Below are 27,095 nucleotides of genomic sequence, written 5' to 3' on the forward strand. Positions count from 1 at the left end.
AAGTGTATATCTCAGTACTGGAGTGTAATAGAATTTGATGGCATACTGAGATATTATGGAATAGCGACTCCCATGGTAAACTAAGGTCCAATAAAAGTCCAGCTTTACTGCACATTAATAACTGACCCTCTTAGTAATACTGCAGACTGAGACAGTTCTTTGCTCTTCAGAAATCAATGCCTCAAAGCATTCCTTGTTTCAATTTATATTTATATAATTGACCAAACTGTGAAACATTATGCATTAATTAAAGAATTATTAGGCTTAGAAAATCATAAAATAAGCAGTAAGTTTAGTTTTAATGTCTAGCTCACAAACTTTAAGTGTGAAATGCCAATATATAAACAGCAATGATTTCATGTTCATAACTTCTCCACTTTACTGAGATGAAAGATTGAAATTGAATTTCAGAAAACAAAGCTTTAAGTTCAAGCTCATTTCATTAAACCATGCTTCATATACCTGCAACATCACAGACTATGCAAACAACATGGAAATTAATCTGGTCATAAAAGGACGGACGATCAGCATTTCAGCTGATGTATTTGCACAGCAAGGGAATGTTATGTTTATTTCGTGAAGGCACAGAAACATAAAATTCATGAGGCTCTCATTTCTGGAAAATTAAAAATTAAAGGCTTCTCAATAAAATTCTGCCTTTAGCAAATTGATTTCATTATAGAATGTTTGTTTTTAAATTTGGAGGTGTTTATAATATTTATATTTGCTTCATTGCCGACTATCTTCCTTCTCTTTCAAAGCAAGATTTCACTGGCAAAAATGTATTTTGGAACATATTTATAAATAAAGGGGTCCTTTGACTAAGCTACATTAAAGACTTAAGGCTCCTTTTACAAAGGTACGCTAAGTGTTTTAGCACGCACTAAATATTAGCATGCGCTAACCACGCGCTAAACGTTAACGTGTGCATGTTAGTCTATGGACATGTTAGGGTGCGCATATATTTAGCTTGTGCTATAAAGCATAGCGCACCTTAGTAAAACAGTGGGGTAAGTGTGCCCTTATGTGAGTTTTTCCTGCATACTGTGACAGGGAAGCTCCTGTCACTGGTTTAAAACCTGCTTTAAATCCTGCCACTCAAACAAATGTGCCTATTCCTAAGCCCAGGAAGCTGCCCATTAACTCTGTTCCCAGTACTAAGAGCAGACAGGCAGGGCAGAACAGAGATGGAATGGCAGAGGAGAACAGAATACCTGTTCCAAGTCACTATATTCCCTTTTATAAGTCATCTGTTAATTCTGCAGCTAAACCTCTGGTCAGGAAATCTGACCCAGTAAGGATTAAGGAAAGGGGTGGAGCTGACAGGCAGAACAGGAGTGAAAGTTACCCAGCTGAACAAATCAAGGCCAGCTGAGAACCCCCACAGGCAATCAGGAACTTGGAGGGAAGGAAAAGCTAGCAGCTCAGTCTTACAGTCCTCTGCTAGGAAACTCCCTAACGCACAGCACTGGCAGACTAGCAAAACTTTGCTTCCCAAGCAGAGGCTAAGGGGAAGAGAAAAGCTCCAGGAGCAGGGCTTGCCAAAGGCTGCCTCAGAGGAGAATCTGTACCCAGCTTCAGAGAGCAGGGAATCCCTGATGGAGATAGAAGGAGAGATCTCTGAGGGAAATGAGATGGACTGCAGCCCTGAAGCCTTGGAATATGTGTCTGATTGCAGCATGAGTCTGTAAGGTACTGTGTGGGGAAGGGGAATGAAAGTTTGTGCTGTAACAATGGTCTAATGTATTTAAAAGAAACAGTTCTGACCTTAGGAAGGATTGTATAATGAATGAGTGTTGGAGGGGTGAATGTGAGGGTTGGTTAGTAGCAGAAAATAAACCAGAATCCCTGTATGCAAGCCAAGCATAGTGAGTGGGGGATGGGTAATGCTAATTAACCTTGAAGGGAGAAGTAAAGCCCGGAGTGGATTCAGTGACCTGACATTGCACAGCCCTGATAGTGGGAACTTTGGGTAGGGACTTTAGACCATTAAACAAAGGGTGGATGGTTCCCAGCCCCTACTCCGTAATCAAAAAGGTAGTGGGGGCATTTATACTTCAGGTGGGTCTATCCTATAAGAACATAAGAATGGTCTTACTGGGTCAGACCAAAGGTCCATCAAGCCCAGTAGCCCATTCTCACGGTGGCCAGTCCAGGTCCCTTGTACCTGGCCAAAAACCAAAGAGTAGCAACATTCCATGCTACTGATCCAGGGCAAGTAGTGGCTTCCCCCATGTAATGTAATGTAATGTAATTTATTTCTTATATACCGCTAAACTCCGTTAGGATTCTAAGCGGTTTACAGAAAAATAGACAATAGGGTGCATTAAAATTATAAGTAAAATAGGTACTTAGAAATTCCCTTACTGTCCCGAAGGCTCACAATCTAACTAAAGTACCTGGAAAAATGACAATTAGTAGAGTAATGAAGAAATAAAATAGAGAATAGATGAGAAAAATAAGAAAATAAACATTCTAATAAGACTACAATGATCTAAAGGACTTTGAAAGGTTGAAAAAAGAGGGGAGATAAGAATAGATGCAGAGGGAGAACCGTTGAAGCAATAGAATTCTGGGGAAATTTAAATGAAATTTGAATGATGAAATAAAACAAAATAAGTGGTAAAACAATAAGTGAGATTAAAAAATATATCATAAACTAAAAAGAATTGAAAATAAAATCAAAACAGTCAAAACTGAAGTCCAGCTTGAACGGGCCCCCGAGCCAACCGTTGGTCCAATGGCCGGACTGCAGCCCTCCTCCGTCGGCTCTCCCCTGCTGGAATGGGGAGGAGTGAAGACAGTGTCGGGTGCCCCTCTGGAACGGGCCCCCAAGCCGACCGTTGGTCCGATGGCCGGACTGCAGCCCTCCTCCGTCGGCTCTCTCCTGCTGGCATGGGGGAGGAGCGAAGACAGTGTCGGGTGCCCCGCTGGAACGGGCCCCCGAGCCGACCATTGGTCCGATGGCCGGACTGCAGCCCTCCTCCGTCGGCTCTCCCCTGCTGGAATGGGGGAGGAGCGAAGACAGTGTCGGGTGCCCCGCTGGAACGGTTCCCCGAGCCGATCGTTGGTCCGATGGCCGGACTGCAGCCCTCCTCTCTGTTGGCTCTCCCCTGCTGGAATGGTGTTAGATGGTGTTAGAGGGTTTGGTTTTGGTCTTTTACTTTTCCCATATGTAGCAAATACAGTATCCAATGTAAGTTGTTTTCTTGAAGCCATCTGAAATCACTTTAGTTAAACTGAAGGGATTAAATAGTTATAAAATCTTTAGTGAGAATGTCCAGGGAGAGGAGCTCTGCACTCAAACTGCCCTCCTCCTCGCCTCCAAGTTCCAAGCCCCATGTCTTTCTCAATAACAGACTATGGACTTTTCCTCTAGGAAATTGTCCAAACTTTTCTTAAAATCAGCTATGCAATCTGCTCTTACCACAACCTCTGACAATGTATTCCAGAGCTTAACTATTCTCTGAGTGAAAAAATATTTCTTCCTATTGGTTTTAAAAGTATTTCCCTGTAACTTCATCGATTGTCCCTTAGTCTTTGTAATTTTTGATAGAGTCAAAAAAATCGATCCACTTGTACCCATTCTACAATCATATTTCCCCTAAGCCAGGGGTGCCCACATTTTATGGGCTTGCGAGCTACTTTTATAATGACTAAGTCAAAATGATCTACCAACAATAAAATAAAAAAAAAAACACAAAGCACACTGAAAGGCAGAGAAAATGTTAATTATTCATATTCCGGGTTTTTTCAAAGAGGTCACGGCAGATGACTCTATGCAATGTCACCTCAGTAACAAAATACAAAAATAGACAAATACACCCCCTCCCTTTTTACTAAACCACAATAGTAGGTTTAAGCACAGGGAGTTACGCTGAATGCCTCGTGCTGCTCTCAATGCTCATAGGCTCCCTGCGCTAAAAAACGCTATTGCGGTTTAGTAAAAGGGAGCCATAGTGCAAAATATAGACAGCAGATATAAATTCTCAAAACCGACACATTTTGATCACTAAATTGAAAATAAAATCATTTTTCCTACCTTTGCTGTTTGGTGATTTCATGAGTCTCTGGTTGCACTTTCTTCTTCTGACTGTGCATCCAATCTTTCTTCCTTTCTTTCAGCCTCCTGTATGTTTCCTCTCCTCCAGACCTCATTCTCTCCCCCAACTTTTTCTTTCTGTCTCCCTGTCTGCCCCCTTTCTTTCTTTCTCCGTGCCCTCCCCCAAGCCACTCGGTTTGCTGCCACCGCCATCGGGGAACAGCCCCCAAGCCACCGCCGTCCCAAGCTTTCCCTGCAGAAGCGTCGCGCTGACCAGCATTCCGCTCCCTGATGTCAATTCTGACGTAAGAGAGGAAGTTCCGGACCAACAAGGCATTTCTCCTCATTCCATCCAGCCTGAGCCCCATCTCTCCTTGATCCAGCATTTCCCTTCTGTGTCTGTCAGTATTACCATTCCACCTATTTTCCAGCATCACCCTTCTTTGTGCCCATCTCACCTATATCCCTATCTCACCACTTTTTCAGAATCTTCATTTGTCTCTGTCCTTGTCTTTACCCCATGTTCACCATTTGCCCTTTCAATATCTTTATCTCCCCCCACACACTTTTTCAGCATTACTTCTATGTCTCTATTTCACCTCCTCTTCATGTCCCCTCTGTATCTCTATCCTTATTCAGTAGGTCCTGCTTACTCTTTCTCTTCTTTGTGTCACTATCTCCATTTTCAGCTTTCCCCCCTTTTCCTTTGTTAATGCACCCTGTAACCAGAATCTTTCCACCCTCCCTCCACTACGGCCCAGCCCAGTATGAAATATTTCCTTTTGTTTCCCTCCCCTCTCTCTTTCTCTCTCTCTTCTGCTCCCTCACCCACGAGTCCTGCATCTGGCCCTCTCCCTTCTACCTGCACCTGGCAAAACCCCCCTGCTCCGCGGCTCTCTTAAGCAACTCGTCAGCAGCGGTGATCAAGACAAGCTGCCAAAATCGAGGCCTTCCCTCTACGAGTCCCGCCTTTGTGGAAAAAGGAAGTTGAAACAAGCGGGACTCGCAGAGAGTAGGCCCCGACGTCAGAAGCTTGTGTCGATCGCTGCTGCTGAGTTGCCAAAGAGAGCCGAGGAGCAGGGGGTGTGGCTGGAAGCAGGTAGAAGGGAGAGGGCTGCTGGAAGAGGTAGAAGTTCAGGAGTATGACACCGACCCGGGCCAGGATGATTTCTTTTTCAGGCTGCCGCCACCACGCCTCCTCCCCCCCGAAATGACAAAAACAGCCTAATGCCCGGCGTCGGCTGACGTCTTTGACGTCGGGGAGAGGAAGGCTGATAGGCCCGGTAGATCGGGACGGCAACACAAGTCTATCACAGAGCCCGGGATGGGCTCTGTGATCGACTCACGTTGCTTCCTGAGCTACCGGTCGATCGCGATCGACGCGTTGGGCAGCCCTGCCCTAAGCAGTCTCTTTTCTAAGCTGAAGAGCCCTATTCTTTCCTCATACGAGAGGAGTTTCATCCCCTTTATCATCTTGGTCACTCTTCTTTGAACCTTTTCTAGTGCCGCTATATCTTTCTTGAAATAAGGAGACCAGAATTGAATGCAATACTCCAGGTGAGTTGCACCATAGAGAGGCATTATAATATCTTTAGGCTTGTTAACCATCCCTTTTAAAATAATTCCTAGTCTTGTTAACCATCTCTTTTATTAATAAATCCTAGCCACCAGCTTCTTTCTTCAAGAAAGGTCAACATATTCTCATGTAGCATTTGGAGCAGTGGTCTCAAACTCGCAGCCTGGGGGCAACATGCGGCCCGACAGGTACTATTTTGAGGCCCTCAGTATGTTTCTCATAATCACAAAAGTAAAATAAAACAGTTTCTTGACCATATGTCTCTTTAGCTATAAATTACAATATTATTATTAAGACTTAGGGCTCCTTTTACGAAGCCGCATAAGCAGTTATAGCGCACGCAGCTTTGTAGCGTGTGCTAAACCTGCACTACGCGGCTAGAACCAATGCCAGCTCAATGCTGGCATTAGCATCTAGTGTGGTTGGCAGTTTAGCACGCGCTATTATGTGCATTAAACCATTAACGCGGCTTCGTAAAAGGAGCCCTTAGCCAAAAGGAAAGATTTAGAAACTATAAATCGTTTTATCTCATGCAAAATTGTCATTTCTTTAATAAGACATTAACTATTTTTTTCTGAGGCCCTCCAAGTACCTCAAAATCCAAAATGTGGCCCTGCAAAGGGTTCGAGTTTGAGACCACTGATTTAGAGGGTGAGGTTATGAGTGAGTGTGTAACCATAGAACTCCTTTCAAACTGAGTCCAAATACCTTTGTAAAACCCCACAACTTTTCAAGTATTTCTGTTCATTACCATATCAAATGGCTGTTCATTTTTACATCAAGGATACATATCTTGAGTTTCTTATGCTACAGCTCCAAACTAGGTAGTGTTGAAGATTTCCATTCTTCAGCTATGATCTTACATGCTGCTATAAAATTGTTTGCTACCACTTTCTGAAGATGGTCCAGGAATTCCATCAAATCCATGCCAATGAGTCAGAGACCCGGGGAAAGGACTACCAGAGTTCCCGTCAATGGCATAATAATTCGCAGAATATTTCTCCTGAAGGCATGGATCTTAGGACAATCCCCCCACATGTGTAAATAGGATCCCACTGATTTGTATCCTCTCCAGCAATTTATTTATTTATTAAATGTATATACCTCCTGGAGTCCCAGCGGTTTCTAAAATAACATTCATAAAATTGATACATACTTAACATTATACAATAATTCAAATAAACTCCAGATAACTGAATTGACTTTATACAACCACTCAGGAGTCAAATACCAACTCATGAGGGCTTTAAAATTACATTCCCCAATCTATGCTGAGATAGACGCCATCAGTATTATTTCATTCCAATGACTGTCATCCAACTGCAATTGCAGATCTTTTTCCCATTGTACCATATACTTTTCAAACCTAGACCTGCAAATCACTTTGTATCGACCCTCTTGCCCCATATGTTGCAACTACAACATTTCAAAGGTCAGACAGGGACTGTTTCTGTGCCATAGGGTAAGGTTTACAGTTTAAACTATGCCTACACTGCAAATAAAACAAAAAATCTCAAATGGGTAACAAATAATCTTTGTTCAGAAGATCAGAGGGTTTGATAGACTCTTCATGATGGAGATGTAGTATCCAGATAATACCATGATCTCTCCAGTCAATTATTGTCCCCTCCACTTGAGAAAAGCTACTCAGGAATAGTGTTACTAAGGTAGAAAGCAAATGAAAAACATTTTGGTCCCCGATAAAATTTAAGAAAATCTTTCCATGATTTTAAAATATGAAATGTACCAAATGGATTAGTGAATTAGCTTGCCCTGAAAGATTAGAATTGCCCCAAATAAGCTCATATAAGTGAGCTCTCTATATGTAAAATTGCTTTATTTGGGCATATGGATTTTCCCATACCTCTTCTTTCCAATCCCAGTCTGAGCTGAGCAGCTAAATATTAGCTCGAATGATCAGGAACACCAAGATCCCCTAATTCTTTGTGTCTAAATAGATTATTTCATTGTTCTCCTTTTTTAGTTTAATACTCTGATTTTTCAGCAAAGTCAATTTAGGCAATAGTGTAGCCTTAGGCTAGATTGGTATTTAGGTTGTATTTCAAAACATAAGATAATACCAGATTAAGGCACAAAGAGTAGTTGAGGAAGGTCTCTGTTTAGTGTTTAACAATAGTTTAAGATATGATAGAGACGTTTAAATACCTTAATGGCATAATGTGCATGAGGTAAAACTCTTTCATTTGAAAGGAAGCTCAAAAATGAAAGTACGTAGGATGAAGATAAGATGTAATAGGCTCAAGAGTAATCTAAGAAAATACTTTTTTACAGATAGGATGGTAAGAGATGTGTGGAATAGTCTCCCTGTAAAGATGGTAGAAACAAAGACTGTGTCTTAATTCAAGAAAGCATGGGATAGCCACTTGGGATCTCTTAGGGGGAGGAGGAGATAGTGGATGTTGTAGATGGGTAGATTGATGGGTCATTTTATCTACCTTCATGTTTCTATGTATTGAGTGAGCCAATTGAAACTTTTTACCTCCTCCTATAAAGTTGAGTACTATCTTCTGCCATATTTTCAACAGGGTTTTACTGATATACACTGAAGTGCTTGGAAAGGTACAATAATTTATGCAAGACTTTAATTTTAATAATGGATATTGTAACCAGTCAAGAAAAAGCTCCCAAGCCTAATTCCCTAAGATTTTCTTTCATTTTTTAAATCAGAGGAATATAATTTGAAACAAATAATTGAGTGAGATCTAGAGTAATTTTAAAGAGGATATAGCCCATTTGATTTTAAATTTATATTGTGTGCACCTTAACTCCTCTCCTGTAATATTTATATTCAAAACTTCTATTTTATCCAGATTAGTTTTGAACCCAGAGAGGGTACAAAAAAATGGTATTCATTGCTGATGAGCCAGAAAAACTGAAACAAATCTCTCTAACACTGGAAGATGTAATGGTGCAATTTGACAAATTTAACAGTAGCAAATCACCTTGGCCAGATGGTATATATCCCTGAGTGCTGTTAGAACTGAAAAATGAACCTGCAGAGCTATTGTTAGTAACATATAAATTTCTTTAAAATTCAGCATAGTACTAGAAGACTGGAGGGTGGCCAACAAGACACTGATATTTAAAAAGTGTTCCAGAGGTGGTCCAGGAAATTATAGACCGGTGAGTCTGATTTTGGTGTCAGGCAAAATGGTAGAGATTATAAAGAACAAAATGACTGAACATATACATAAGCATGAATTAATGAGAGAAAGCCAACATGGATTTTAGTCAAGGGAAATCTTGCCTCAACAATCTACTACATTTTTTGAGGGGGTGAATAAACATGTGAATAAAGGTGAGCCAGTCAGTATTATGTATTTGGATTTTGAAAAGGTATTTGATAATGTACCTCATGAAAGACTTCTAAGGAAATTAGAAAGTCATGGGTTAGGAGGACATGTCCTATTATGGATTAAAAACTGTTTGAAATTTTTTTAAAAAAACAAACCAACCCAGAAAGTAGGTTTAAATGGTCAATATTCTCATGGAGAAGGGTAAACAGCAGGGTTCCTCAAGGGTTTGTGCTGGGTTCACTGTATTCTAACATATTTTTCAATGATCTAGTGAGATAATTAAATTTGCTGATGACACAAAGTTAAGTTGCAAGAGGGTTGTGAAACATTGCAAGAGGATCCTGTGAGATTGGGCATCAAAATGGCAGATGACGTTTAATGTGAGCACGTGCAAAGTGATGCACATAGTAAAGAGGAGCCTAAATTATAGCTACATGATGCAAGGTTCCCCATTAGGAGTTATCACCCAGGGAAAGGATATAGGTGTAATCATTGAGGATACTCTAAAGCCCTCGACTGAGTGTGTGTGGGGTAGCTAAGAAAACAAATAGATTGTTAGAAATTAGAAAAGTAATGGAAAACAAAGATGAAAATGTTATAATACCTTTGTATCACTCTATTGCATGACTGCACCTTGAATACTGTGATCAATTCTGGTTGCCGTATCTTGAAAAAGATATAGCTGAATTTGAAAAGGTACAGAGAAGGGCAACAAAAATGACAAAATGGATGGGGTGACTTCCATATTAGGAAAAGCTAAAGTGGCTAGGGCTCTTCATCCTGGAGAAGAGATGGCTCAGGGGTGATATGATAGAGATCTATAAAATACTGAGTGGAGTGGAAAGGGTAGATTGTAAGCTCTTTGAGCAGGAACCATCTCTTGCATGTTTATTGTATAGCACTGCATGCATCTAGTAGCGTTTTATACATACTAAAAAGTAGTAGTATTATAGTATTCGTAAGATAACCAGCATACAATCTGTTTTGCTACTTGGGATCTTGCCAGGTACTTGGGACCTGGGTTGACCACTATTGGAAACAGGATACTGGGCTTTGATGGACCTTCAGTCTGTTCCAGTATGGCAATTCTTATGTGAGCCAAGCATAGGTCAATCAATTGACTGTGGCATCACTGATGAGTTGGCTCTTAGGCATTGCTGGATGAGGCATTATGACATCACAATCTCAGCTCTGGAATGTTGCTACTCTTTGGGTTTCTGCCAGGTACTTGGGACTTGGGTTGGCCATTGTTGGAAACAGAAAACTGGGCTTGTTGGACCTTCGGTCGGTCCAAGTATGGAAATTCTTATGTTTTTATATGTTCTCAAACCAGTCATAGTTTTCTTACCTTTGAGCCAAAACCTTTTCAATTTAATACAGGATCAACATGACATCCAAAAGGCGAGTTAACCCTAACAATATTTATCCTATTTCCAGGTCTGCTAGCATTATATTTAATTCCTTTAATGCAGAATTTCTTTGATGAAATAGCTTCCAATGCTTGTTTATTAGAATTGCTTTTACAGATTCATGATCAGTACACAATAAAATGTTGTTACTTATGGATTTAATTGTGGACCAGAACTTGGACCTTTGAAGGTGCCTTTTGCATACAAGTTATTTGCCCTGTTGGATATGAGATCTATAAAGTCCAACACAAGCAGAGTGAAGCAGTGTGCCAGTCAAATCTGGATATCAGATATTTAATATGTTTCAAACAAATTGATGTGGTATTTTGGCATAAATTTGCCATAAATTCAGGTGAACATAAGAATTGCCATATTGGAACAGACCGAAGGTCCATCAAGCCCAGCATCCTGTTTCCAACAGTGGCTAGCCCAGATCCCAAGTACCTAGCAAGATCCAATATAGTAAAACAGATTTTATGCTGCTAATCCTAGGAATAAGCAGCGGATTTCCCAAAGCCATCTCAATAATGGCCTATGAACTTCTCTTTTAGGAAATTATCCAAACCTTTTTTAAACCCCGCTAAACTAACTGATTTCACCACATTCTCTAGCAAAGGATTTCATGTTGTGTGAAGAAATATTTTCTCTGGTTTCTTTTAAATCTACTACTTAGTAGCTTGATTGCATGCCCTGTAGTCCTAGTATTTTTTGGAAAGAGTACGCAAATGATTCACATCTACCCTTTCCACTCCACTCAGTATTTTATAGACTTCTATCATATCACCCCTGAGCTTGTGTGTCAACACATTTTTATGCCCCATTGAAAGGAGGAATGTGAATATATAGTACACTGAAGCTCATTTGCATATTTATTGCCCACTCATTCCGTTTTTTTCTGAAGTCCTTTGTAGCTTTTTTTTTTTTAAAAAAAACATCAGAGAAAACTGATATTTTCCATTTGAATTGATGCTTAGATTCATTCTTGAGTGCGATTACATGAATCATTCCAGCTGTAAAGGAAACTTTTCTTTAAGTTCAGTGCTAAACCACCCATAATGAGAGTAATTTTATAAGCGGCTTGAGCATATAAAACAGTGTTTTACATACTCAAGTAGTGCAGAGAAAATTGTCCAGGTGTATAATGCATAAAAGTCTGAAGATGCCATGAAACCATAGCACTTAGTTTTTTGTGATGTACACATTGACATTCACAGGAAGGGGGGGGGGGGGGAATCAGCAGATACATGACAGCATACATGTACACATAGGCTCTGATAGACCTCAGGAGGCAGCCCAACTACCTACCGCAATTGGCGGTGATCCCGGATATTCAATGCCAGGGCCCTATGTAGCCACCAGCACTTCATTGGACTTAGCTGGCCAGAATTTTATTCAGTGGCAGGCTGGCAAAAGGTAGACTTGTCTAAGACCTGCTTTTAGGCGGGTCTACCTAGTAACTAGCCTTAGCTGGCTAGCTGCTGAATACTGGCAGTGACCAGCTATGGTTGGGACGTATTCCTGGCTGACTATCCTCCCCGCCCCCCCACGTGGAAGAGGTTTATAGTTCCAGTTGGTGTGCTGAATGCTCTGCGCTAATCCGATGGTCATAGAGTTCATGTGAGCATCAGAGCAGCACAGAGCATTCAGCGCACCGGCTGACACTAAAAACCTCTTTCACACTTTTGTAAAAGAGGGGTGTAAGTATCGCTGAATATAAGGGGGGGTGGACAGGGCCCAATATTCAAAGAGATTTAAGCAGCTAGGAGAGGCTCTTGGCCATTTATATGGTATACCTGAGACTATCCAGGGATGGTGGCACTTCACCAGGAAGCGCTACCGAATATCCCCACTAACTGGCCATCCCCTAACCAGCTAGGTTAGGGATGAACCGAGGACAGATATAGACAGTTAGCTGGTTAGCAAGTTGAAAATCAAGGCTAAGTAATCATATAAAGTTAGGTAAGGAAAAATGCTGTCCTAACTTTAATGATGAAGTTAACTGAGTGTCAGTATTGGTTGGCACCCAATTAACTTTTGGGTGTCCACTGAGATCCAGATATTCAATTCCAGGAGCTGTACATGCCACTTGCTTTGGACCCTGTTGTGACTGGTTGTGCTTCTTTGTTATTTCTACTTGCTTTGGACATTCAGGGCCTGATTCTCTAAAAGTGCGTCCCGATTTTAGGCAGCTGTAGGCGTCCTACAGCTGTCTAATCAGCCAATCAGGATGCACGTTTTTTTAAAAAAATGCTCCCCAGGCCGCCTATATTGAAGGCAAGGCCCACAAGACACCTAGGCCCTGATTCTGAATAGGACACCCGGGAGAGGCGTCCTATTCAGAATCGGCCTAAACTAAACCCCGATTCTGTAACCGGCGTCCATGTTACAGACGCGGGTTAGAGAAACGGGTTAGATTAGACATGGCCCGCTACACTTATCGCGGCAAGGGATCTCTCTACCGCTATAAGTATAGTGGGCCGCAGCCCCCTGACCAGGAGGGTTCCCAAACCCTCTGCCCGAAGACGCACCCCCCCGACACTAATGACCGCCCCCCCGACACTACTGACCGCCCCCCCCGACATTACCGATCCCCCCCCGACAATATCGATAGCTGGCAGGAGGGTACCCAATCCCTCCTGCCCGAAGACGCACCCCCCCCGGTGCTAACCCCCCCAAACCTCCACTCCACCAAATCTGTTTTTAGATGGGTCTTGCACGTCTTGAGCCGGCAGGCATGCCTCGTCGAAATGAAGCGGGCCCGCCCCTTCCCGGCCCATCCCGCCGAAGCCTAAGGCCTGATTGGCCCAGGCCTTAGATTAAGTGGGGATGGGCGGACCCGCTATGCCTAAGGCCTGATTGGTCCAGGCTTCTAGAGCCTGGGCCAATCAGGCCTTAGGCTTCGGCGGGATGGGCCGGGAAGGGGCGGGCCTGCTTCATTTTGACGAGGCGTGCCTGCCGGCTCAAGACGTGCAAGACCCATCTAAGAACAGGTTTGGTGGAGTGGAGGTTTGGGGGGGTTAGCGCCGGGGGGGTGCGTCATCGGGCAGGAGGGATTGGGCACCCTCCTGCCAGCTATCAATATTGTCGGGGGGGGGATCGGTAATGTCGGGGGGGACGGTCAGTAGTGTCGGGGGGGCGGTCGTTAGTGTCGGGGGGGTGCGTCTTCGGGCAGAGGGTTTGGGCACCCTCCTGGTCAGGGGGCCGCGGCCCGCTATACTTATAGCGGCAGAGAGATCCATTGCCGCGATAAGTATAGCGGCCGCGTCTACTTACAATGTAGGCCAGCATTTTGCTGGCCTACATTTTAAGCTTCTCCTCTACTAGGGAGACGCGTAGGGCCACCTAGGTTCAGCCTAAGGCCCGCCTAAGGCCCTTAGACGAGCTTAGGCATCTTGCGGGTCTCCCTAGGCTCCCGGAGGTGCCTTCAGGCTTGCCTGGGGAGCATTTTTTTTTTAAAAACGTGCATCCCGATTGGCTGATTAGACAGCTGTAGGACGCCTAAAATCGGGATGCACTTTGGAGAATCAGGGCCTCAGGGTCAGTTCAGCCCATGGCTGTGAGTGGCTTAGATGCTACTTCCTGACACAGGCTGAAATCAGGCGAACAGTTACTCCTGCCTATGTACAGGCACAATTTGTATGAGAGCTTTTGAGTAGGCAATTTTAAAGGCATAATATGTAGGATGCATAAGTTGTTTTCATAAACTAGGTGCAATGTACAGTATATGCATATGTACTCTTTATGCCTCGGTGCCTTGTTATAAAATTACTTTCAGCATTTGTCACATTTTCGGTGCAGTGACAGATACTAAGAACATATTAAAACCAAAGAATGTACACACACAACCAGAAATATTACAGTAAAATTTATGCAAAAAGCTATTTACTACTTTAAAGAGTTGACAGACTGTTTAAAATGTATTTAAATGGTAAACTGGAAATTTCTGTAACGTTGACGTTTGATTGTATATAATTTCAAAACCGGCTGCTCTCTGCTTCTCTGTCTGGTTCTCCCCCAACACTCAAAGTTCCTTTCATTTCAATACTAAGAAGCAAGCTAAGTGGATTTAGAGCTGAAAAAAATCAGACCTCATGTCATGAGCTACGTCCCTGTTTAGGTCAGCAGGTGGCACTAGTTGTAACTTTTCTTAGGTCTGGGTGTGTTCCCTGAAACTGAGGAAACCCTTCAGGTGGGTACAAGCCAGGCAACTGCCTAGTGCTACTGTGGAAAGCAATGTGGTGCATACAAACGACCCCAAGGGGGAAAATGACATTCAAATCACAGTTAATAGTTTTTATTTCAACCTTCAATTAGTCAGAGTTCAGGATAACCAATCTTCATTTAAAAAAAAAACAACCTTTCCCCATGGAGGCACACATTATCTTTAAACTGGGATGCAGATGTTACAAAATCATCTGTGGTCAAGCCCCACTTTATTTAGCTGACAGATTTTCAATTGCATCCCATAAAAATATTAAAAAATCACATGCTCTGTTTGTATTTCCCTCTGTTAAAGGCTGCAAAGGTAAGAAATACCATGATCATCTGCTTTCATTTCAAGCAGCTTTTCATGACAAACGGCCTCTTTTAAAAAACTGCGCTAGCGGCTGCGCTGCGCTAATGGCCCCAAAGCCAACAGAGATTTAAAGGACTTTGGGGCTGTTGCCATGCGGCTTTGTAAAAGAGGCTGAAAGACTTTCATTCATTGTTACTTACACTTTAGGAAAGGATTGAAGTCTTATCTTTTCCCTAAGTACTTTGTAAGGTTTAACCCACCAAAAGGTCAGGTTTGGAGAGGCAATGTGAGGCAGCCTTACAGTCTACCAGGTCCTGAGTTCAAGATCCTCACAGAAGATTCATTAGGAAGTAAAATCAAATGGCAAAGACCACTAAGAGTGCTTGCATAAAGAATATATTATAGAAATAAGCTGAATATTACAGAAAAGCAATATTCATAAAGATTACAATTAAGCATTATAATTAAGGAGAGAGCAAAGCAGTTTCCCTGCCTTACAGAGTCCAGAGGAAAAGAGAGACAGAGAAGTGTGATGTTCCAAGGAGAGCCAGAGAGAGAGAGAGAGAGAGAGAAAGGGGAGTGGGGGTGGGGGTGATGGTCTAAGCTTCGGGTTCCAGAGATAGAGAGAGGGGTGTTGCAGAGAGGAGGCTTTTATAGCTTGGAATCTTATTCTAAATATAGAAACTATTGTATTTCCCAGTAACTTTCTGTTTATAATTTGTAAACTGTTTTAAACAATGGTTAGTTTAATTGATAAGGAAGGTGTGATACTTGCAGGCATGGTAGATGGGATTAGTCTCTGGCTTCTTTGTCCCATTCAAGTAGCCTATCTTCTTGATAAACAATCCAGTCTGGCTGGATGCTTAATGTATGTGAATTCTGTGCAGGAGCCTTTAGGGTCTATCTGCATCAACATTCCAGAGTCAGATTTGATATAATGCCCCATAGGCCTTTGCTAACATTGGTTAGGCCAACCGAAAATGCTGACTGCTAGCAATGCTAGGCTGACATTCTTGTCTGAGTAGTTATCTATGGCTTTTTTGTTTTTTTTGTAAATTATGTAATTTTTGTAAACCGCATTGAACTTATGCTTATGCGGTATAGAAATACAATGTTATATTATGTTTCCTCCTGTTTGTTCCCAACAAAAGGAAACAATATCATCTGTTTTTAACAGTGCCTGGACTTTTAATAATAATAACAGTTTATATACCGCAGGACTGTTATGTTCTATGCGGTTTACAAAGATTAAAAGATGCTACAAATTGAGTAAAATTAACAAAGTTAAAAGCTAGTGATTAACAGCTCAAGAGATCAGTTATTGGGAAGTAAGATTGTCCATGTCAGTTGCCTAAATACTTCAGGAACAGTTATGTCTTTAGGTGCTTCCTAAATTCCCCGTAAGTAGTAGGCATAAGCAATTGTTCCAGATCTTTATCCCATAGTGCTTCCTGATGTGAGAAAAGATGATGATGTCTTTTAAATTTATATCCTTTAACCGGTGGAGAAACAAAATTCAAGTGTGAGCTTCTCTTATGTCTGTTGGTTGAGAGAGAGAAAAGTTCCATTATATATTTAGGGGCTAAACCGAATAGTACCTTAAAGCAAAATTATCCAAACTTAAACTTCACCCGTGCCACCATCGGCAGCCAATGCAGAAGTCAGTAGGAAGGTGTTATATGATCAAACTTCTTCAACCCCAAAATTAGCTTGACTGCCGCATTTTGCACCTGTTGTAATTGCCGCATATTCTTCTGGGAAATTGCCAATTAGGCGATATTACAGTAATCATGTTGACTCAGTATAAGGGATTGTACCAGAATTCTAAATGATGAAACATCAAAATATGCTCTAATGGACCGAAGCTTCCATAGAGTAAAAAAGCCCTTTCTAACCAAGGAGTCCATCTGGTCTTTCATGGTTAGGCTCTGGTCCAATGTAACAGCCAATACCTTCATAGTAGGTTGAATAGGATAACTAAGTTTATTGAAGTACAATGATGTTTTTGTGTCAAGCGGGTGTGGCAAAGCTATAAAGAATTTGTTTTTTCAGAATTAAGCTTTAGTCTGAATTTAGTCATTCATTGCTCCATCAAATTTAATATTTCTGTTGCCTTAGGAGTAACTTCCAATAGGGAGGTAGCGAATGGGATAATGATCGTAAAGTCATCTGTGTAGCTAAATAACTTTATCCCTAGCTGGGTCAATTGCGCACCTAAAGAAGACATGTAAACATTGAAAAGCAACGGGCATAATGGTGACCCCTGTGGCACGCCAGATGGATTGCTCCAGGTATTAGAGAGATCTTAATTAAAACGTACTTGATAGGTGCAGGACATCAGGAAATCTCAAAACCAGTCTAACACCTCTCCTCTGATACCAATTGCATCTAAGCATTGTAACAGTTTCCCATGGTCCACTAAGTCAAAAGCAGAGCTCATATCAAATTGCATGACCAGGGCATTAAGGCCCTTACTAAACAAGAAACGCAAATTATCCAAGATAGCTGCAATTACTTTCTCAGTGCTAGAAAAGGTCTAAAGCCAGATTGAGTTTCATGTAAAAGAAAGAACTGATCAAGATATTCCATCAATTGGGTATGTACCAATCCTTCCATGATTTTTACAATAAATAGAATGGATGCTACTGGTCTATAGTTGGTTACTAATGCTGCTGATTCTTTATGATTTTTTGGAATTGGGGTTATTATAATATGTCCATTATTAGTGAGAAGTTTTCCATTTTTTAAGTTATCGGTTAAATCAGCAAAGATAGTTTAAAGTCTAATGGAGCTGCTTTCATGAGTCCAAAACACAGTATGATTTAGAGTACTTGTTATATAATTTGATATAATTATTCCATTTTAAATCTTGAAAGGAACTCCAAATCATGTCCGCTGATATTTAAGTTCCTTGTATGTTAGCTATTTGATATTCATGTATGTCATTTGTCAGACAATTATTTCTTATTTTTGTAATTTTAGAGTCGAAATGCTGTGCTAATTCATTTATTGAAGGTAGCTTAATACTATGCGTGTGTTGAGTGTAGTGTGTGGTGTCAAATAAATTCTTAACCAAGTTGAACAGCTCTTTTGTATTAATTCCTTTTGAGCTAGTATTAGATTTTGGATGAGTAAAATACTTTACATTTTTCTTTAATCAGTTGTTTGTAGATTTTTATGTTGGATCTCCAGTTGTTCCGGTCTGACAGTTTTCCTGTTTTTTTTCCAAATTCTTTCCAATCGTCTTACTAATTGTTTCATTTTTAGAAGTTCGGTGTCAAACCATTTGTTGTATTTATTTGAACAGCTTTTACTATTTCGTTTAGGGACAATTTTATCTAAAATGGATGTGCTAGTTTTCAACCAGTGGTCCCAGAAATCAATCCCTTCTCCTATCTCCGCTAGTAGTTTATATTGTGACCAATATTCCTCTGGATTAATATGACCCCTTGTGAGATGTTCTCTTTTAATCCTTGGATGTGCTTCAGATTAAATAAATCCAGATTAAATTGAAATAATAAGTAAAGTGATCAGACCAGATATTGTGACACCAAGTACCATCAGGTAGAGAGATGGAAGGATCTGAAATCTCCTTTGTGGACATAGCTACCACATCTAAATGATGGTCTTTTTCATGTGTTTGTGAGGGTGAAGGGAGATTATATTTAAGCAAAGATATAATGTTTTTAAAGTCTTTCGCATCTGGATTGTCCTCTTCATCTAAATGTAAGTTTATGTCTCCTGCAATAATATTATATGAAGGAGTAATTGAATTATGTAGAACAAATTCGCAAAAGTCCTCTCTAGCTTTTGGCCAACTTTTCAGCGGGACATAAAATAATATGCAAGAAAGGATTCTTCTAGTTCTTTATTGCTAATTTTACAGGCTAATATTTCTAACTGATTGGTCATTTTGGAATTCAATAGTTCAAGTTCAAATCCTTCCTTCAAAACAATTGCTAACCCTCTCCTTTTTCTTCCATCATGATTTAACATATGAATTTAAAGTTATCTGGTAGAAGATCATTTATTATTGGATCTTCTTCAGACAATAGCCATGTTTCTGTTAGAAAAAGAGAGGCTATTTGCTTGCTGATGATCCAATATTTAATTAAGAAAGCTTTATTCCTAACAAATCTAGTATTAAGATAAGCACAGGAAATAGAAGTGGATGTGGTTGGTTTGGTAATTGTAGTGGTTCTGATAGGTTTTACTTCCCTTATCCTTTTTTAAGGGTATGTTGATGTCTTCCATTACTTGAGATTACATTAATATGATTTACTCTATCTTCCTGATGGTTAATTATGTGCCTAATAGATAGATCGGGATAATGGACTGAGTGTAATTATGGATAGAGTGAATTGACATCCTTAATACTACCGCTTATTAAATAAATAAATAAAATCAATAGGAAATTAATGTTTGCAGATTATGTCTCCTTCCTGTCGCAATAGCTATATTGGTTTCCCTATCACTCACAATTTCTGGGTTAGTTAATTAACACTAATCAGATTATTCAATTCTTAAAATGTAGCCAATTCCAGATAGTAATGATTATGTTGAGTGAATTAACTTTCAGGACCCTAATCTCATATGCGTTTAACAGGCCAGCAGAAGGAGGTGGAGCTTCCTCCAAAGAGAAAAGTTTGCAGGGGTGTAGACTCGGTGCAGTTAGGGGGACGACTGTCCTCCCTTCCCCTTACTGTGCTGAAGATCTGAGTCAACCATTGGAAGCCAGAACCCTTTAAAGGGCTGAAGAGAAGCAGGCTGGCTCCGGGGAAGAGGAGGGCAAGGTTTCCTGCTGAAGAGGCTCAATAAGGTAAGTCCTCTTCACCGGGGCTCAGTCTCATGTGTCATTTAGTCCATGAACAAAAACTATTAATAAAATAAACCCGTAAAGACAAAACTCTTCCTGATTTGAGCACGTTTCAAGTGCAATCTGCACTGCAGGTGGTTGTGAGCTCACCTGAACTCCAAGTTGGGGATGGGACTGAGTTCTCTGGGGAGTAGTGAGTGGCTTCTATACTCCCTGCACTGAGGTTGCCTTAAAGGGACAGGATTCCTTTTACAAACAGAAAATATGCTGGGCTTTACAGCAGCTTTATTCTGAGAAATAGGTTCATAGCTGTTACTACTGTGCCAGTCCCTATCCTGCTCCATCTCACTAGGGGGGGTCTTTTACTAAGGTGCACTAGCCGATTGAGTGCATGCTAAATATTAGCATGCACTAAATCTGCTAGCGTACCTTGCTAAAAAAAACCCTATCTGAGATGTATGCAGCTGTGTCTGGGTCTTTGGCACTACTCTGGTCAGCTCTTCTGATCAGGTACCTGGTGTTTTTCCTAACTTTGGGTCAAAATCAGGTTTAGCGATGGGTTTGTCACAATCTCCCCCCCCCCCCCCCACACACACACACTTAAGAGCTGACTATTCTGTGTGCCTTGGAAACCCCCCCTTGTTTTCAGGGATTCTCATATATAAACCAATTAGATCTATACCCATTAATAACTCTTCCAACTCACCAGGCTGGCCATACAATTGATATGGCTTTAACATCAACAGTTGCAAGGAAAAATTTGCTATTAAACGATTGTTTACCTGTCCCCTGGTCTGATCATTTTTTAATTTCATTAACATATACTACTTTTCATAACCCAAATCATATAAAACAACAAACAATCAACTTTAGAAATTATAATCATCTTTCTTTAGATTTAATTCATTCTTCATTTAATCTGGACTTCACTAACTCTAATACTAATTCTCTAGATGAGCTACTCAACCTTTGGAATATAGCCATAAAATCACTTTTGGATAAATTTGCACCTGTACAAACTAAGATTATCCCCGCCCGTAAAATTCAGAATCCTTGGTTTACAGCTGAACTTTTCCTTATCAAAAAACAAGTAAGATCTTTAGAACGCAAATGGAGAAAAAATAAAACCCAAAATAATTTACAAATGTTCAATGAACTATCTAAACTTTACAAAACAAAAATAAATCAAGCAAAAGAGAAATACTACTCAGATAAAATATTTAAAGCCAATAACCCGTCGGTTCTATACACTATACTAAACACAATAACAACCTCGCATTCCCAACAACAACCTGAAGTGGTTGACACTATTCTCACTGCTCAGGAACTTGCCAATCATTTTATTGAAAAAATTGATAAAATTAGGAAAACATTTACAATAAACCAATCTTTAGTAAATGATCACAAACAATCTGTTACTGAATCGTTAACTTCTAGATGCTCTAAATTTAAATTACCTAGCCTAAAAGAAATTGAGTCTATTATTAAATCTATTAATATTAAAGGATCTAAAGCTGATTTAATTCCACCATTCATTCTAAAACATTATTTTGATATTTTTGGACCATTCATCCATACGTTAGTTACTGAAAGTCTGATTCAAAATACAGTACCATTGCTGTGGAAAAAAATCCATTATTCGTCCTATCATTAAGGATAAAAACGTTAGTTCCGATGACCTTTCCAATTATAGACCAATTGCTAATATTCCCTTTTTGGCAAAACTGACAGAAAAGGTAGTTTGCAATCAAATTTCTGATTTTGTGGAAAAGACTAATGTATTGCATCCTAACCAAACTGGTTTTAGACATCATCATAGCACCGAACTTTCATTAATTGGAATGACTACCTCCATTCAATACTTTCTAGATCATCACCAATCAACTTTGCTAATCTCTATTGATCTTTCTGCGGCTTTTGACACAATTGACCATCAACTTCTTCTTAACAGACTTAAATCCATTGGTATCACAGACCAAGTTCTTTCTTGGTTCGAATCGTATCTAACAGACCGTACATCTACTGTTTTCTTCAAAGATGCAACATCAAAATCTTCATTTTCCACTCACGGGGTGCCTCAAGGGTCTATTCTCTCTCCTTTACTATTTAATATTTTCCTGGCTCCTTTAATCACTTTATGTCAATCCGTGGGATTTCAGATTTATGCATATGCAGACTATATCCAGCTCCTGCATCCAATAGATACTAATAAAACATCTGATATCCAAGATATTAATGAGAAACTGGATCTAGTTTATCACTGGCTGAACACGAATAAATTGGCACTTAATATTAAAAAAACAAATATTATGTTATTTCCATGGAAAGAAAGTTCCGTTCTTCCCGCTTCAATTTCTATAAAAAACACCCCCCTACAATCAGTCAATAATATAAAAATTTTAGGGGTGATTTTCGATAACAAACTAAATTTTCACAATCACATCAGCAATATCGTTAAAACAACATTCTATAGATTACGTAAAATTCATTCAATCTCCAAATTCTTATGTCCAACGTCATTAAATATTCTAATTCACTCTTTGGTGATCTCTAAAATAGACTACTGTAACGCTCTCTTTAAGGGAATATCATTAAATGAAATTAAACGCCTTCAGATTATTCAGAATATTTCCATTAAATTTATTACCAATTCTCGAAAGTTTGATCATGTTACACCCCTTTTAAAAAATGCACATTGGCTTCCGGTTATCCAAAGGATAACATATAAACTTTGTTTGCTTACCTTCAAATCCCTTCTCAATAAAACACCAGCTTTCATATATAAATGCCTAATTCCATATAATCCTGTCAGAGCTTTAAGATCAAATGAACAAAATTTATTAACTATCCCTTCACTTAAGATTATAAATACAAGACGCCAATTTATTTTTTCAGTAACCGCGCCACAGACCTGGAATGCTCTTCCAATTTATTTACGAAAGGAGCAGGACCTGGGAAGATTCAAAAGTAATTTAAAAACTTTTCTTTTTAAAGATGCCTTTGATATTTAATTTCTTAATACCCAGGTCATTGATTTTATTCTATTAATATGCTTTTATTTTTTGTTCCCTCATGTACCTTTCCTTTTTTGTTCTGCTTTCCTATATTAAATTGTATTTCATTATCCCTTTTTTACCTTACGTTATGAATATGATGAGTTAATTTTTAACCTATTGTATTGTTTTAAGTTTGTACTGTATTGTATTGTATTGTTCCCCTTTGAATGTATTTTAAATTGTTCATCGCTTAGAACTATGATTAAGTAATTAATCAAAAGAATTAATAAACTTGAAACTTGATTCTAGACAGTATGTTCAGTGATGCCTCCGATTCCTGTTCCTCCTATCAGGAGGATACGAGCTGGGATTAGGATCCCAGAAGTAATCAGGCTACTGCAACACAAGGACTTTACTTGTCGCTTCCTCTCCTAGATCTTCCACATAATCTACTCCCTCCAAGATTTTCATCCTTTGGGCTAGGGCCACCATGGCCTCAGATATGTCATATGTCCAATTGGGCCTGTAAATCCTTCATATTATTCCCTATCTCCTTCAAGGAAATTTCAACTTTTCTTTGCTGGGACTTATATTGTTCCACTTGGGTGCCGAGGGCTTGATTTTGCTTTACCAATTTGCCTGTCTCACCCTCCTTTACCTTCTATTTCTCTGCCAGGGTTTCCATGGTCTTTTTTTAGCTCTTTTTGCTGCTCTTTATTTTCAATGACCTGCTCTCCAATCTACGAGAACTGGCTGAACACTTCTGCCAGAGCCTTCCTAAAGGTTTCGGCATCTTGCTGGGCTTGGCTCAGGATTTCCTGTTTTACTTCTCTATCCATGATTTTCCTAGCCTCCATAAGGGTTCTTATTTCTTCCTTTAACCCATCAAGCTCTTCCTTAAGATTGGGCTCCTTTTCTTCCTCTAGACGGGGTAGCCCTTCCAGAATGGGGTTGGTTACAGGAGATAATGCTTTTAGAATCTATTCCTGACCATCCCCTGTCATTTCGCTGTCAGCAGGCTAAGATTCTCTCAGCTGCCCTTCATCACTCCCATGTAGTGGAGTTGTGGGCATTTAGTCGAACCAAAACCCTTTGCCTCCCTGCTTGTATCAGGGGGATGGAACCATCATTTCAGCCTCACCTGCCAGATACTCTCACATATCATCTGGGCTATGCAATACCCGGGGTGGACCTGGTGTGGCATAGTCCCATGGATAACTAAGAGGATAATATGTGATGATCTTAAGGTGGCCAAACAGGTTCAAAAAGGTGGTGAAAGTTAGAAGGGTGCTAGGATGCATAAGGATAGATATGGACAGTAGGAAAAAGGAGATAATGATTCCCCTGTATAAGATTCTGGAGAGACCTCATTTAGAATACTGTGTACAATTCTGGAGACCACACCTTCAAAAAAAGATATAAACAGGATGGAGTCGGTCCAGAGGAAGGCTACTCAAATAATCAGTGGTCTTCGTCATAAGGCTTATGGAGACAGAGTTAAAGATTACAATATGTATACTTTGGAGGAAATGTGGGAGAGGGGAGATATGTAGCCTAAATGCGCATGAAGCAAGTCTATTTCATTTCAAAGGAAGCTCCAGAATGAGAAGGCATAGGTTGCAGTTAAAAGGTGATAAGCTCAGTAGTAATTTAAGGAAATGGGTGTTTTGTTTTTTTTTTTTTTTTACAGAAAAGGTAGTAGACAAGTGGAATAGTCTTCCAGTAAAGGTGGTGGAAACAAAAATTGTGTCTAAATTCAAGAAAATATGAGATAACCTCTTATGTAATCCGCCTTGAACTGCAAGGTAATGGCAGAATACAAGTCACTAATGTAATGTAATCTCTTAGGGAGAAGAGGAGATAGTGGATGCTGTGGATGGGCAGACCGGATGGGTCATTTTGCCTTTAACTGTTATCATGTTTCTATGTTTCTAGATATCATGGCACTGAAAATGAACAGCCAAACACAAGAGTTGTGAAGAAGAGATTTCAGCAGCCGAGTCGTGGTTCAGCTATTGGGATCTTTATTAATACTGCTGTAAGAATACTGAAAATGAACAAACAGTAATTACTGAACACATTGTAAATGAAAACAAAACAAAAACATTAGGGTGACCTTTATCATACAACATACAGATGAGAGATTTAAAGTGTCTTTCAAAATGTTGGGACCACCTGTTTACACAGAGTGAGCAAAACGTGACCCATGTCGGGCTACCTGGTCCAAGTTTCTAATAATAGTAACGCTTTCTCAAGCTAAGTACGTTTTGGGATATGGATTATTGTGAAAGATTTTTTCAAAAATGTGTGTTTCATGAGTATTTAACTAAACAATATTTGAAGCCTATGAAGAGCTAGGTGAATCACAGGAAGAGTGGCTCATGTGAAACTAGTCATCACTGAGGCTTCTAAAGATTAAATCCTGCATGAAGATGGTAGCTACAATGTTTGTAAAAGTGCAGCTGTGTTGTTCATAATTACACATAAAGAGTTGAGCACATGTACAGGGTTTGGAAGTAATTACTCTCACCAGTAAGAAAAATTCTTCGACCTGATCAACTTAATTTGTCAAAATATGGGCATGGACATCATAACATAACATAATAGCAGATTTCTAGACCACATAACCATTGGTTCAATGCGGCTAACAAAAGATTATGCTATGGAAAAATACAGAAATAATGTAATGCAAATAAATTTAGCTGGCCAAGAATTTGGAGAAAAGAAAAGTCTTAAAAAACTTTCTATAATGTTTATAAGATATAGATCTAATCAACAATGGTACATTCATGACTTATCTTTAATTTGTCTTCAACTACTCTCAACAGAACGTCTATGGAGAAAGAAAAGATCATCCTCCAAACTAAGAAAATATAAAGAACTAGTCACTTTCTATAAAAAATCTTTACAGACAGTAAAGAAAGAATATTATACCAAACGTATTGCACTTACCAAGAATTCATCTGCTTTATACTCCATTTTTCGTTCCTTTTCCTCTTATGCCAAAAGATACTCTATCAAGCAAGATCGTCCCTCGACTCAAGCTCTTTGAACACTTTGAAGACAAACTTAAATCTGTTCATACAAAATTCAGTTACTCCCCCCCTCCTTCATCCCCAACTATCATTTCACACACCACTGACTTTTCTCTCTCTTTAACAGACTTTCAACCGCCCACCATTGACAAATTGAAAAAAGTAGCACAAAGTCTTAATATGCCAAACAACTCTCTCAAAAGCTTACCTCTCACTGTCCTTAAAAAACACTTTTCAATCTTTGGGCCATTCTTATTAGACATGATCATGAACAGTCTATCCTCAGGCCTAGTACCCTGTCCACGGAAATCCACTCTTGTCTATCCAAAACTCAAACTAAACATCCCAGAAAATCAAATTACTAATTATCGCCCTATTGCCAACCTGCCCCCTTGGTAAAAATAACTGAGAAATTAATTTTTTAACCAGCTATCTAATTTTACTGAAAAAAACAATGCTCCTCATCCCTATCAAAAAGGATTTCGAAAAAACCATTCTACTCAATCGGCTCAATTCTCTATTTCAAAGATCACTGTAAATCCTCAATTTTGATTTCTTTAGATCTTAAATCACTTTTGATACTATTGATCATTCTCTTCTTCTCAATCGACTAGAAGCCCTTGGAATATCATGTACTGCTCTACAATGGTTCCGCTCCTATCTGAATGATCGACACTACAGTATTAGTTTCAACAACTCTATTTCCTCCTCAATTGCCCAAACCTATGGGGTTCCCCAGGGCTTGATACTCTTTCCCTTACTCTTTAATATTTTCCTAACACCTCTACTTACTTTAGCTCAATCTAAAGGCTTTACAGTTTTCACTTATGCCAATGACATTCAATTACTTCATTCCCTAAACTCCACATCCCCCAAAGAAATTTGTGATATAAATCTGAAACTCGATCAAATCAGCTCTTGGCTTCAACAAAACAAACTTGCACTTAACATTTCCAAAAACTACAGGCATTCTCTTTCAAACCTTTACAGATGAACATCTCTGTACACTCATTAGTATTGCCTCCTCTCCCATCCAAATGGCCAGTAAAGTTAAACTTCTTGGCATTATCCTGGATAAAGATCTTACATTCCACCAACAGATCAGTGCTGTAACACAAAAATGCTTTCATAAATTACAACTAATTCATTCTATATCCTCTATTCTCGATCCCCCTTCAATCAACATTGTCATCTCAACCCTAGACTATTGTAATGCCCTCTCCAAGGAATAGCCCAGGAAGAAACCAATGCCCTCTAACAAGGAATAACCCAGAAGGAAACCCCTCGCCTCCAACTAATACAAAACATAGAAACATAGAAACATAGAAACATAGAAAAAAGCGGCAGAAAAGGGCTATAGCCCACCAAGTCTGCCCATTCCAAGTATC

The 27,095-nt window shown here is 39.8% G+C and overlaps 1 long non-coding RNA gene across 1 annotated transcript; it reads left to right on the plus strand.

Annotated features, from left to right (window-relative positions):
* Positions 1-1,384: 1,384 nt before the first annotated feature.
* Positions 1,385-27,095, plus strand: LOC117355422. The gene is made up of 3 exons (XR_004538354.1): positions 1,385-1,692; positions 19,467-19,679; positions 24,608-27,095. It is a non-coding gene; the product is annotated as an uncharacterized LOC117355422 (long non-coding RNA).

Source organism: Geotrypetes seraphini, chromosome 2, assembly GCF_902459505.1.
Source record: "Geotrypetes seraphini chromosome 2, aGeoSer1.1, whole genome shotgun sequence".
Taxonomy (NCBI): domain Eukaryota; kingdom Metazoa; phylum Chordata; class Amphibia; order Gymnophiona; family Dermophiidae; genus Geotrypetes; species Geotrypetes seraphini.